The sequence below is a fragment of the Triticum dicoccoides genome, chromosome 5A, assembly GCF_002162155.2.
Source record: "Triticum dicoccoides isolate Atlit2015 ecotype Zavitan chromosome 5A, WEW_v2.0, whole genome shotgun sequence".
NCBI classification, from domain to species: domain Eukaryota; kingdom Viridiplantae; phylum Streptophyta; class Magnoliopsida; order Poales; family Poaceae; genus Triticum; species Triticum dicoccoides.
In genome coordinates this window covers 580,067,782-580,081,715 of record NC_041388.1, presented here as the reverse complement: position 1 = coordinate 580,081,715, position 13,934 = coordinate 580,067,782, and positions in this window count along the sequence as shown.

Sequence of the window (13,934 nt, the reverse complement as noted above, 5' to 3'; positions counted from 1 at the left end):
CCTGCTAAATGGCCTGAGCGTCGTACCTCCTGCTTCACTTCGGTGGGAGGATTTGGCAGCATCTGCACCTCCTATTCTTCTTCATCGATGAAGATGATGGGAGGAGGACGGCGACAAGCCTGCAGTGCTGGTGGTGCGATGATCTGGATGTCGTCGTCCTCGTCTTGGTGCTTGTTTGCGTTTGCTTCAGCCGTAGATTGTGCTGGAGCGACGTAGTGATGGTCTGCCCACCGCTGCCTCTGCCCAGCGTCAGCGAAGCCCGCCTCTTTCATTGCCCATAGCAGTATATCTATGGGCAGGATCCCCTTACCTCGGTTTCCATATTGTTGGTCCATGCGTTGCTTCTCCTCACTCATCGCCTTCTTTCTCACTTCGTCTGCTCCATCCACCAGCTCTTGAACGCTGGTGTACCTTGTGGCGACCTTCATGTAGTCCACGAAGAGGTCGTCGTTGCCGCGCGCTGAACCATAAAGCATGGCAACCCATCCCTTGCCAGTTGGGAATGGGTTGAGCCATGGGTCCGAAGAAGAGGAAGAAGCGGCCATGGTTGGAGCAGGAAGTGGTCAGTGCAGTGGTGTTGAGCGAGGTGAAGTTGTGGTGATGTGAGTAGAGTAGCTGAAGAAAGAGGGGGGGTAGTTAAAGAGAGGTGGAGTGAGGCAGTGGAGAAGTAAAACTTGTGCAGCAGTATTTGACAGGGTGGTAGTTGTGCAGTATTTATTGTGTGTTGAAATTTGTGCTGGTTAAGTGATGTTAGGTGAAAGTTGTGCAATAGTTATTTCATGGTGACTGAGGTACTGATTCTAGAGAAAAATCAGAGAAATTGACATACATTCAGAGCATAATTCAGAAAATCTACAGGTGCACATACATTCAGAGCACAAATTCAGAAAATTCAGAGAAATCCACGCATACAAGTGCGCATACAAGTGCGCATACATTTAGAGAAATTCCAGATACATCATCACATACATAATAGAACTAGAGACTTGGAGAATTCAGATAAAATTTGAATAACTTAACCTTGAACTGTTTCAAGACGCAAAATCAAGGATTCTGCTCCATCTAGCCGTTGTGACTTGGTAGCGATGGAAGGTTGCCCTATCTCTAGCCCACCAAATGATCAATTCATTGGTGATGATTGTTCCATCTGGGAACACCTCCTTGAACTGCATCACGTCGAGGGAGTTGCGGGTTGCCATAATCGTTGCAGCCAGCCTCTGGCGTTGCTCGCGTGCCTGAGCCCTACGACCCCTCCTTTCTGCTCTTACGGCCCTTCTTGCTGCTCTAGAACTCTCTTCCTGGGCGTCGACAACCTCTCCTATGCTTGGATCCATCTTTGTGGCTAGGGTAGGGTTGTAGTGATGCTGGCGGCTAGGGTTTTAGTGGTACGGGAAATGACAGGTTAGGGTCTTTTTATAGACACCTACGCAAGTTTGTGGACTGTGGTCCAATATAAGAGCCCAATCTGAGGCCCATTTCCACAGTTATGTGAACAAAACGCTTTCAAACAAATGCACAAAGTGCACAATAGTTTCAGAAAGTGCACAACAGTTTCAGATAGTGCACGACAGGTTTAGATAGTGCATGACAAGTTCAAAAAAGTGCACGACAGGTTTAGAAAAGTGCATGACAGGTTCAGAAAGGTGCACAACAAATTCAGGAAGTGCTAAGCAAATTCAGAAAATGCACATAAAACCTCCCAATTTTGAGCTGACAGGTTTCAGTAGTTACCACTGCAGTAGAAGTAGCCTGCCAATCTTGAGCTTGGGGTCCTCTTCCTCTTGGTCCCAACTTGAGTATCTGAAGTGGTTGCAGCTCTTGGTGCAGTGAATCCATGAGTCCTCCCTCCACCTGCAGTCCTAGCTCTTGGTGTAGGGCCTGGTGCAGAAGTAGAAGGACCTGGTTGAGATGTAGCAGGCCTACATGAAGCTTGTGCTCCTCTTCTACCTCTTGCAACAGGGACTGTTGTGGTTCTTGCAGCAGGTATATCAGAGTAAACTGCCCTATTTTCCTGCATGTCAAACATAAATTTTATTTCTAAAAGTGTACTCATTCAGAAATGCCTGAGATTTTTTCCAATCTTGATAATTACCTGGTGTTTTTTTCCTCATCTTAAGACTAGGCTTCAGAGTCTTATTGCATGTTGTATACCTATGTCCTTCCAAACCACAGTTTCCACATGTGATAGTGCCCATCCTACTTGTGTCTCTTGGAGCTGGAACCTCAAACTCTCCCTTCCTCCTTGTTGTCTGCTTTTTGCCTGCCTTTTCTTTAAATACAGGAGGATGAATGTCTTGAGTGTTTGTATCAGGCCAGCAATCTGGACCAGGGACAGGATAAATAATTGCTTTGTATGTCTCCATGTACAATGGCTTCTTGAAGAATTCAGACACATAGTCCTCAGGATGCAGCTTTTGCTTGGTCATTGCAGATATGCCATGACTGCAAGGTACACCTGTCATGTTCCATCTCTTGCAGTCACATATGCATGTTGCCATGTCCACACCATATTGCTTTTCTTTGCTTGTTACTTGCCAAATTGTTTCACCAGCTCTGTCAGCCTGACAGTACTTGGCATATTTTTTATTCTCCTCTAGAATCTCTGAGTAATTTGGTGTGATTGTCCACCTGCAAGTCTGTAACTTCTCCCTAGTCTATTGCCTCTTGATCATCTTCTTTGTCCTGATACCTTCAAACATTGTCCTTATTGGTTTGGACCTAACATCAAGTATCATCTTGTCGAAGACTTCACTAAGGTTGTTCACAACTAGATCTGTTTTGCAAGTATGGTCCATAGCATACCTAGCCCAAGCAGAGACTTCTATATTTTTAAGCCATTTCCAAGCATCCTCACACTGTGCTTTCAGCTCTGCCATCCCTAATTCATGCCCATGTCTAGTATAAGAGTAGCTAGCCTTGTCAACACACTTCTTTAGTTCTTTGCTTCTGTAACCAGCTGATTGGAAGTTGGCATATATGTGCCTAAGACAGAATCTTTGAGGTGAATCAGGGAACACTTCATTTATTGCCTTAAGTAATCCCTGTACATTCACAAAATAGATCTACATATGAACACACTCACATAATTCAGTGAATTACTATAGCAACTATGACCAATGATTTAGTTTCTAACCTTTTGCCTGTCAGATATTATTGTGTATGTTCCAAACTTGTTGCCACTACCAATGCAGCATCTCAACTGAGTTAAAAACCAAGTCCAACTGTCTCCATCTTCCTTGTCAACCACACCAAAAGCTATAGGGTAGATGTTGTTGTTGCCATCCCTTCCCGTGGTAGCAAGAATTTGTTGTCCAGTGGTTAACTTGATGAAACATCCATCAAGCCCTGGATGGAGTCACACATTAGCTACAGAAGAAAATTGACACACAATGTACAACACAATCGGGAAATATTTACCTATAGATGGTCTACAACCATTAAGAAACCCTTCCTTTGAAGCTGCCAAACAGTAGAACATGTACTTGAATCTAGGAGTGGGTGCAAGGTTTTCTGGGTCAACAAATGTTGTTACAATACACCTGCTCCCAGGGTTTGTATCAAGAACAACTTGAAGATAATCCCTCAGCCTCAAGTACTGCTGCTTGTGGTCACCCTGCACCACACCAACAGCCTTCCTCCTTGCCCTATAGGTAACACTTCTTGAAACATCAACTGAGAATTTAGTCTTGGCCTTCTTTACTAATGCATCCACAGGAGATCTAATGTCTTCTCTCAATGCTAGCTGTACTGATTTGGACAACCACTTTGTAGTAACCTTTGTGGTCTCTGCACATGCTCCACAAGTATGTAGCATATCACACTTCTTGATGCAAAAAGTTTTTTCATGAGCTATCTTAGATGCACTGATATGAAAATCACATCCATGGGCTCTCTCTGAGCACCAAACAATAATCCTATCAGGGGCATTTCTGTGATACTGTAAATTCCTCAGAGTCCTGATGTGAAAATCCCTAAGTGCATCTCTGAACTCATAAACAGTGATGAAGCACAATCCCTTACAAAACTGTTCATGTGGATCTGGAAGCTTCTCATTCAACCATACCCTATCCTTTGACTTTTTCAACACTCTCTTCCTGCCACTTGCTAGTTTGAAAGCTCCTTTAGGCTCTTCTTCTTCATCACTAATGCCAACATCACCAGGAAAACAAAATTCATCTGCTTCAGGAAACCAGTCTGGCTTTACCTCTTTCTGAACCTCTTGGTGGGATCTAATGGTTAGACCAGGGTTTCTGACTGGCTTAAGTTTCTGCACCACTGATGTATCTACTTCTGCAGCTTCTTCTTCTTCTTCAGAGGGGGAACCTAGATGTGATTGCACATTGTTGTCATCTGAACCTGACTGCACATCATCAGCAAGAAATTCAGACACATCAGTGTCACCTTCAAAATGGTTAAAGTGATCTTCCATCTGCAGACTACTTTTCTTAAGCTCATCCTTTCTGTCAATGACTGCATCCACCAACTTTGTGCAACTTTGTTGAGTGTTAATGCAATGTTCAGTAAAATAACTATCTCTATTTTCATCTACATTACATGGCTCATCTGCTCTGACAACTCGTATGTTCACACTCTTCTCCTTCTCAAAGTGAATCAACATCTGCTGCACATCATGTTCAGAACCAAGATGATCCATACCTTCTATTCCTTTCTCCTCATCGACAACATAGTACATATAATCATCAGCTGAGTAGCCCTCACTCCGAATGAGAGAAACCATAGTAAAAGATGACATGTCTGACTGGTAAATTCCTCTAACCACAGATTCTCTGGCTAAGAAATGGAACCAAATTTCCCACTTGGTGTCATCGATACTGCACCACAAATTGGAAAATTTATAATTAAATGGTCTGCACAATATTTAGTGTCTGACAGTTCAAATTTTCTATTTTCTAACATTTTGGATTCAGTCACAGCAAAACAAATTGTTAATGTTCCCAGCAGATTTCAATTCCTGTTGTACTCAAACATGGTTCTAATGTAAATCTAACTATGCAACTATCCTATATATCATGATTCCTAACAAAACAAATCATTTTAGAAAAACAATTACAGATCGGACGGCAGGACAAGGAAGCTTGCCATACCTCGCGCCGCCAGTAGGAGAAGGAAGCTTGCGCTGGCCTCGAGCTGCGCCTCTTCTCTTCGACGCTGGTACACGCCGCCTCACAATCGTTCGGGACGGCTCAGGTTGAGGCTGGGATTGGTTTTCGAGGAGAAATCTACTGCTGCCTAGCCAGTTATCAACCTCAATGAAGACGGCATCCCCGTCGCCCAGCACGTCGAGGGGCGCTCGTCCAAGCGATTCGGCGCCGGAGTTTGAATGAAGACGGCTAGGTTAGTGAGCTCGGGGGGGAGAGTGAGGTGGTGGGACGACGAGCGAGCCGGTCGGCCAGGTGAGGCCTGGTCCGACCGGGCCCGACCGACGCACGCGGCTAACGGGCGGCAGGCGAGCGCCGTTAGCCGTTAGCATGGCCTACGTCCTGACAGGTGGGCCGGATCTGTCAAAAGGACGTTTAAAACGCTTGAAATGGTCATCAACGCGATGTGGTAGTTTTTTGTCACGAAATCAGTGCTAAACTGGAGTTTTTGGTCAGTTTTCAAAAAGTGGTAGTTTTGTGGGACGCTTACATGAAATGTGGTACTTTTTTGTCAATTACTCCACCATCGAAACATAACGATGGGTTCACCGTATACTACTATTCCCTACTACGTATCCTCCTTTTCCCTTTGCGGTCGCATTCAATGCACAACTCCACTTGTCCTTGCTGGACTGGCAGATGTAGCGGGAGCAGGCGAGCTCGTCCGCTACATCGCCGTTCTCACAAAGCCTCGGGCTACATGAGAGCAGAAACAGACGCACTACATTTGGTTGTGAGTGTGCTCTCCGGATGTAACGGGTTGTTGCTTAATTATGTGCAAGACATGTAGTGTCGTAACTTCTTTTTCGAATAGTGAAGTTACCTGACACATAGTCATATGCATGGGCATAGGCAACAACACTAAATCACATTCATATTACTTACAAAGTAGCATAGGCATAATGGTGTCTTAGACGGACGTACATGCTACGTCTTGAGCTTGCGTTGGTTTTCCCCGAAGAGGAAGGGATGATGCAGCAGAGTAGCGTAAATATTTCCCTCAGTTTTTGAGAACCAAGGTATCAATCCAGTAGGAGCCCACGCTCAAGTCCCTCGTACCTGCACAAAGCGATAGCTACTCACAACCAACGCGATTAGGGGTTCTCAAGCCCTTCACGGTCACTTACGAGAGTGAGATCTGATAGATAGAATATTTTTGGTATTTTTGATATAAAGATGCAAAGTAAATAGCAAAACAATATAAAAGTGATGGAGATTGATATGATGAGAATAGACCTGGGGGCCATAGGTTTCACTAGTGGCTTCTCTCAAGAGCATAAGTGTTCTACGGTGGGTGAACAAATTACTGTTGAGCAATTGCTAAAATTGAGCATAATTATGAGAATATCTAGGCATGATCATGTATATAGGCATCACGTCCGTGACAAGTAGATCGAAACGATTCTGCATCTACTACTATTACTCCACTCATCGACCGCTATACAACATGCATCTAGAGTATTAAGTTAAAAACAGAGTAAGAGTAACGCCTTAAGCAAGATGACATGATGTAGAGAGATAAATTCATGCAATATGAAATAAACCCCATCTTGTTATCCTCGATGGCAACGATACAATACATGCCTTGCTGCCCCTTCTGTCACTGGGTAGGGACACCGCAAGATCGAACCCAAAGCTAAGCACTTCTCCCATGGCAAGAACTACCAATCTAGTTGGCCAAACCAAATGGATAATTCGAAGAGACTTGCAAAGATAACCAATCATGCATAAAAGAATTCAGAGAAGATTCAAATATTATTCATAGATAGACTTGATCATAAACCCACAATTCATCGGTCTCAACAAACACACCGCAAAAAGAAGATTACATCGAATAGATCTCCACAAGAGAGGGGGAGAACTTTGTATTGAGATTCAAAGAGAGAGAAGAAGCCATCTAGCTACTAACTATGGACCCGAAGGTCTGAGGTAAACTACTCACACTTCATCGGAGGGGCTAGGATGATGTAGAAGCCCTCCGTGATGACGACCCTCTTCCGGCGGAGCTCTGGAACAGGCCCCAAGATGGGATCTCATGGATACAGAAAGTTGCGGTGGTGGAATTAGGTTTTTGGCTCCTGTTCTGATCGTTTGGGGGTACGTGTGTATATATAGGAGGAAGGAGTACGTCGGTGGAGCACCGAGGGGCCCACGAGGCAGGGGGCGCGCCCTAGGGGGGGCGCCCCCCACCCTCGTGACCACCACTTTGATCCCTTGCAGTAGGGTCCAAGTCTCCTGGATCACGTCCGGCGAGAAAATCACGTTTCCGAAGATTTTATTCCGTTTGGACTACGTTTGATATTCTGTTTATCCGAAACACTGAAATAGGCAAAAAAACAGCAATTCTGGGCTGGGCCTCCGGTTAATAGGTTAGTCCCAAAAATAATATAAGAGTGGAAAATAAAGCCCAATATAGTCCAAAACAGTAGATAATATAGCATGGAGCAATCAAAAATTATAGATACGTTGGAGACGTATTAGGCATCCCCAAACTTAATTCCTGCCCGTCCTCGAGTAGGTAAATGATAAAAAGAGAACTTTTGATGCGGAGTGCTACTTGGCATAATTTCAATGTAAATCTTCTTAATTGTGGTACGAATATTCAGATTAGAAAGATTCAAGACAAAAGTTTATATTGACATAGAAAATAATAATACTTCATCCATACTAACAAAGCAATTATGTCTTCTGAAAATAACATGGCCAAAGAAAGTTATCCCTACAAAATCATATAGTCTGGCTATGCTCCATCTTCCCCACACAAAGTATTTAAATCATGCACAACCCCAATGACAAGCCAAGCAATTGTTTCATACTCTAACTTTTTAAAAACTTTTTCAATCTTCACGCAATACATGAGCGTGAGCCATGGATATAGCACTATAGGTGGAATAGAATGGTGGGTGTGGAGAAGACAAAAAGGAGAAGATAGTCTCACATCAACTAGGCGTATCAACGGGCTATGGAGATGCCCATCAATAGATATCAATGTGAGTGAGTAGGGATTGCCATGCAACGGATGCACTAGAGCTATAAATGTATGAAATCTCAACAAAAGAAACTAGTGGGTGTGCATCCAACTTGCTTGCTCACGAAGACCTAGGGCAATTTGAGGAAGCCCATCATTGGAATATACAAGCCAAGTTCTATAACGTAAAATTCCCACTAGTATATGAAAGTCACAACATATGAGACTCTCTATATGAAGAACATTGTGCTACTTTGAAGCACAATATATGAGACTTGCTATATCATGGTGCTACTTTGAAGCTCAAGTGTGGAAAAAGGATAGTAGCATTGCCCTCTTTTTTTGGGGCCTTCTTTTTTCTTTGGCCTTCCCCCTTTTTTTGGGACAATGCTCTATTGAATGATGATCATCACACTTCTATTTATTTACAACTCAATGATTACAACTCGATACTAAAACAAAGTATGACTCTATATGAATGCCTCCGGTGGTGTACCGGGATATGCAATGAATCAAGAGTGACAATTATGAAAGAATTATGAACGGTGGCTTTGCCACAAATACTATGTCAACTACATGATCATGCTAAGCAATATGACAATGATGGATGTGTCATGATGAACTAGATGGTGGAAAGTTGCATGGCAATATATCTCAGAATGGCTATGGAAATGCCACAATAGGTAGGTATGGTGGCTGTTTTGAGGAAGGTATATGGTAGGTGTAGTATACCGGCGAAAGTTGCGCGGTATTAGAGAGGCTAGCAAGGGTGGAAGGGTGGGAGTGCGTATAATCCATGGACTCAACATTAGTCATAAAGAACTCATATACTTATTGCAAAAATTTAGAAGTTATCAAAGCAAAGTATTACGCGCATGCTCCTAGGGGGATAGATTGGTAGGAAAATACCATCGCTCGTCCCCGACCGCCACTCATAAGGAAGACAATCAATAAATAAATCATGCTCCGACTTCATCACATAACGGTTCACCATACGTGCATGCTACGGGAATCACAAACTTCAACACAAGTATTCTTTAAATTCACAACTACTCAACTAGCATGACTTTAATATTATCACCTCCATATCTCAAAACAATTATCATGCTTCAATCTTTTCTTAGTATTCAACACACTCAAAAGAAAGTTTCACAAATCTTGAATACCAAGCATATTATTTTTAGGCAAATTACCATGCTATTAAGAGACTCTCAAATTAATTTAAGTGAAGCATGAGAGATCAATAGTTTCTTTAAAACGAATCCACCACCGTGCTCTAAAAGATCTAAGTGAAGCACATAGAGCAAAATTATAACGCTCAAAAGATATAAGTGAAGCACATAGAGCAAAATTATCTAGCTCAAAAGATATAAGTGAAGCACATAGAGCAAAATTATCTAGATCAAAAGATATAAGTGAAGCACATAGAGCAAAATTATCTAGCTCAAAAGATATAAGTGAAGCACATAGAGCATTCTATCAAACTTTAATTCATGTATGGCTCTCTCAAAAGGTGTGTACAACAAGGATGATTATGGCATACTAACAAACAAAGACACAAATAATACAAGACGCTCCAAGCAAAACACATATCATGTTGGTGAATAAAAATATAGCTCCAAGTAAATTACCGATGGAAGTGGACGAAAGAGGGGATGCCTTCTGAGGCATCCCCAAGCTTTGACTTTTTGGTGTCCTTGGATTATCTTGGGGGCGCCATGGGCATCCCCAAGCTTAGGCTCTTGCCACTCCTTGTTCCATGATCCATCAAAGGAATTCACCCAAAACTTGAAAATTGGTATGTTGACTTTTTGCGTAGACTCCCCGGCAACGGCGCCAAAAATCCTTCTTGCTACGTCTTGAGCTTGCGTTGGTTTTCCCCGAAGAGGAAGGGATGATGCAACAGAGTAGCGTAAGTATTTCCCTCAGTTTTTGAGAACCAAGGTATCAATCCAGTAGGAGCCAACGCTCAAGTCCCTCGTAACCGCACAAAGCGATAGCTACTCGCAACCAACGCGATTAGGGGTTGTCAAGCCCTTCACGGTCACTTACGAGAGTGAGATCTGATAGATAGAATATTTTTGGTATTTTTGATATAAAGATGCAAAGTAAAAAGTAAAGGCAAAGTAAATAGCAAAACAATATAAAAGTGATGGAGATTGATATGATGAGAATAGACCCAGGGGCCATAGGTTTCACTAGTGGCTTCTCTCAAGAGCATAAGTATTCTACGGTGGGTGAACAAATCACTGTTGAGAAATTGATAGAATTGAGCATAATTATGAGAATACCTAGGCATGATCATGTATATAGGCATCACGTCTGTGACAAGTAGATCGAAACGATTCTGCATCTACTACTATTACTCCACTCATCGATCGCTATCCAGCATGCATCTAGAGTATTAAGTTAAAAACAGAGTAACGCCTTAAACAAGATGACATGATGTAGAGAGATAAATTCATGCAATATGAAATAAATCCCATCTTGTTATTCTCGATGGCAACGATACAATATGTGCCTTGCTGCCCCTTCTGTCACTGGGTAAGGACACCGCAAGATCGAACCCAAAGCTAAGCACTTCTCCCATGGCAAGAACTACAAATCTAGTTGGCCAAACCAAACGGATAATTCGAAGAGACTTGCAAAGATAACCAATCATGCATAAAAGAATTCAGAGAAGATTCAAATATTATTCATAGATAGACTTGATCATAAACACACAATTCATCAGTCTCAACAAACACACCACAAAAAGAAGATTACATCGAATAGATCTCCACAAGAGAGGGGGAGAAATTTGTAATGAGATTCAAAGAGAGAGAAGAAGCCATCTAGCTACTAACTATGGACCCGAAGGTCTGAGGTAAACTACTCACACTTCATCGGAGGGGCTAGGATGATGTAGAAGCCCTCCGTGATGACGACCCTCTTCCGGCGGAGCTCCGGAACAGGCCCCAAGATGGGATCTCGTGGATACAGAAAGTTGCGGTGGTGGAATTAGGTTTTTGGCTCCTGTTCTGATCGTTTGGGGGTACATGTGTATATATAGGAGGAAGGAGTACGTCGGTGGAGCACCAAGAGGCCCACGAGGCAGGGGGCGCGCCCTAGGGGGGGGGCGCCCCCACCCTCGTGACCACCTCTTTGATCCCTTGCAGTAGGGTCCAAGTCTCCTAAATCACGTTCGGCGAGAAAATCACGTTTCCAAAGATTTTATTCCGTTTGGACTCCGTTTGATATTCTGTTTACCCGAAACACTGAAATAGGAAAAAAAATATCAATTCTGGGCTGGGCCTCCGGTTAATAGGTTAGTCCCAAAAATAATATAAAAGTGGAAAATAAAGCCCAATATAGTCCAAAACAGTAGATAATATAGCATGGAGCAATCAAAAATTATAGATACGTTGAAGACGTATCAGTACACATTAAGCAATATCGATTACAAAGTTCAAAACTCACACACTAACGGTACAAATCCCTCACTCCTCGACCATGGAAAGAGTTGGGTCATGTTGGCCCCACTTGATCGCCACATCTGCATAGGAACAATTGAATGTGAGGAAGTAGCCAATCTGCACATGGTGAGCAATGGTCACCTTTGATCCATGACAAACCTCACGTTAGCATCTCGGAGCCTTGCCTTCCAGTTGCATCCGATGTTCGTCTTAAGGTTGATCTCCCGTGGGAGGGGTCGGGGTGCTCACGGAAGGCATTGCGGGTGGAAAGTAAATCCAACCCAGGTGCTAAGAGCACCTTACGGTAGTGAGTTGGACGTCGGCCTCCCCCGAGGCCTCTTGGAGGCGCTGCCTTCTGCTGCCTCCTTGCCCTTGGAGCAGCTTCCCTGAGCAGCATTGTCGAGGACTAACTTGCCGAGAGCACTCTAATGAACAACATGAGCATACTACACCCGGACTCAAACTATAATGGTGATGATCTTCACTTCATGATGTCATGTAGAAGGGGGATATGATAGAAGGATTAGAACAACAATGTGTAGAATCAACCCTTGTACCAATGATCAACCGAATACATGGACTGCACAACAATGAAGATCACACTAATTTATCACCAAATCACACTGAACTACCCTAAACCATACTAATCTACCCCCAAATCATGCCGATATACCACCAAATCGATTTGATGTACACCCAAATCCCGCGGATCTCCCTCTACCCCAAATGGAACCAATCTTCCCCCAAATCAACACTAAATTGAATCCTAATTGGACACCCAAATCAAACACTATCAAACCCTCAATTTAAGCCTAAATCGAACCCTAAATTGGGCTGGGATTGCTTACTGACATTGACAAAGTGGTGACGAAGCACTCGCAGATGGTCTTCGTCGGTGGTCGCCGTCTATATTTCCCGCCGCTGATGCTCTCCATCCAGATCTTCGCTCCGCCGATGTTTGTCGCATTGCCGATGGAAAAGAGCAAGAGTGGAGACATGGGAGAGTGAGCGGTGAGAAAGGGGTGAAAGGATTTGTGGCGCACCTTCAGGAAACAACTCGGTGCCTCCCGCTCGTCCCCATAGGGTGCAACCGCATGCCCTCCTTGCGCTCGCTCGGGCATTGCTTGCTGGAAACGGTCGATTTGGCTGTTCTTCTAGAGCCAGGCTATGTGTTGCTTTAGGAACGTGCAATGCAGGCCCATCCGACCGCGCAAGTATCCAAACGGGACAAATTTGGTCTCCCACAGCCTGGCTGGGTGTTATGTAGTCAACCCAAAATGCCATTAATGGCTCACTCCTTCATTGACGCTAGCATTATTCATCATTGTTCATTAGAGTAGACTGTGTTTACCACTGTAGCACTAATGTTGGTCTGGAGCGTAGCCCAATCCTAGGCAGGCAACTTGTAATGGGGTTGTGGTAATCATGATGTGACATAGTTCTCTCGACCACGCCATGTTAGTCTTGATGGACGTAGTTCGAGTGGTTCTGAAAGTTTTTCAGAAAATAGTACAAACGCAGATGCTCATATTCACGTAGACGCGCATGCACTTACCTTTATGAATTCACAATACACAGACCCTATCCCTCCCACCCCTTATGAACATCTCCGATAGACTGAGTCATCTGATCTTGAGATTGACAAAGTCACCACACGCTTCTTGCTATTGATGGGAACATCGTCTCTTGAAAAAATATTCCGCCTTTATGAGACATGCATGTGTCAATCCTGGTGAGCTAGAGGTACAACCACCTTCCTAACAATCAAACCACGGGTTGTCTTGGTTCGAATGTTTTTGGCCCTGATCCAAGCGGCAATGAGGCTATGCGTCAACAGTCTGAGATTGGTGAGTGTGTGGCATGTACCATCTATCTCAATGTAGCTACCATTGTACACAGAAATGGGTATTTTGGACCTATCATAGAAAGGGATAATCTAGTTCACTCTTCATGACGTTTTCCACCTAGATTTCTACCCCGTTAGTTTCTCTGATCTGAGAGTTGGGATGGCTATGTTAGTTTCAATTAAGCAAGATTCCGAAGTTACAATTTTGTCTCTCCAATCGCAAGAAGAAGTACAAAGGACGAATGCACAAGTTGAAGGGTCAAAGTCCTCTAATGGGGGGAAAGACGGGACGGATAAACATGTAAAATCACTTGTCTGAAGCATCTAAAAATTCTGCCAATATATTCCCAAAAATCGAAAGCTAAGTGATAATGGTTTTGTGAAATCTTCAATCAACTCAGAACAGAAGATGGAAAGAACTTGTTCCAGTGGCCAGGAACGAACACACACACATTTGTTGAGATCTGTGCACTCCTATACATCCAAATTTATATGCATGTATCTTG